The following is a 623-nucleotide window of genomic DNA, read 5'->3' as shown; positions in this document are numbered from 1 at the left end:
GTGCTGGTATGATCGCATCCGACATGTTACCCCGGTCTTCGTCTCTTATCCTTGCCCCTCCCAGCTCCACTACAAAGACGATTGTACATTGCTTTGGCCGCTCCCTCTCAACTACGGAGACGAGTTTAACGCGGTTTCCACCCCTCCCTCTCAACCGCACCAGTGCACGCTTGCCGCGCCACAACGCCGACGCTGGACCCGTGAATCGTGAGCACCCAGCTATGACTTACCGCACTCGTGCAAAATAATAAAACACGGTAAATATATTACTTACACGTGCGTTTTGTTTTGCAAGCGGCGCGAAAAAAATTAAAAAGGGAATGCAACACGAGGACTTCCCAGGAGGTCACCCATCCTAATACTACTCTCGCCCAAGCACGCTTAACTTTGGAGTTCTGATGGGATTCGGTGCTTTAGTGCTGGTATGATCGCATCCGACATGTTACCCCGGTCTTCGTCCCTTATCCTTGCCCCTCCCAGCTCCACTACAAAGACGATTGTACATTGCTTTGGCCGCTCCCTCTCAACTACGGAGACGAGTTTAACGCGGTTTCCACCCCTCCCTCTCAACCGCACCAGTGCACGCTTGCCGCGCCACAACGCCGACGCTGGACCCGTGAATC

General features: G+C 53.6%; 1 non-coding gene across 1 annotated transcript; it reads right to left on the bottom strand.

Moving 5' to 3' along the window:
• Positions 1–317: 317 nt before the first annotated feature.
• LOC123179667 (5S ribosomal RNA) lies at positions 318–436 on the bottom strand. Its single transcript, XR_006490538.1, has one exon. It is a non-coding gene; the product is annotated as a 5S ribosomal RNA (ribosomal RNA).
• Between the last annotated feature and the right edge of the window lie 187 nt (positions 437–623).

Source organism: Triticum aestivum, unplaced genomic scaffold, assembly GCF_018294505.1.
Source record: "Triticum aestivum cultivar Chinese Spring unplaced genomic scaffold, IWGSC CS RefSeq v2.1 scaffold210573, whole genome shotgun sequence".
Lineage (NCBI taxonomy): Eukaryota > Viridiplantae > Streptophyta > Magnoliopsida > Poales > Poaceae > Triticum > Triticum aestivum.
Note: the sequence above shows the minus strand (reverse complement) of the source record. Positions and strands in the feature narration are given on the sequence as shown.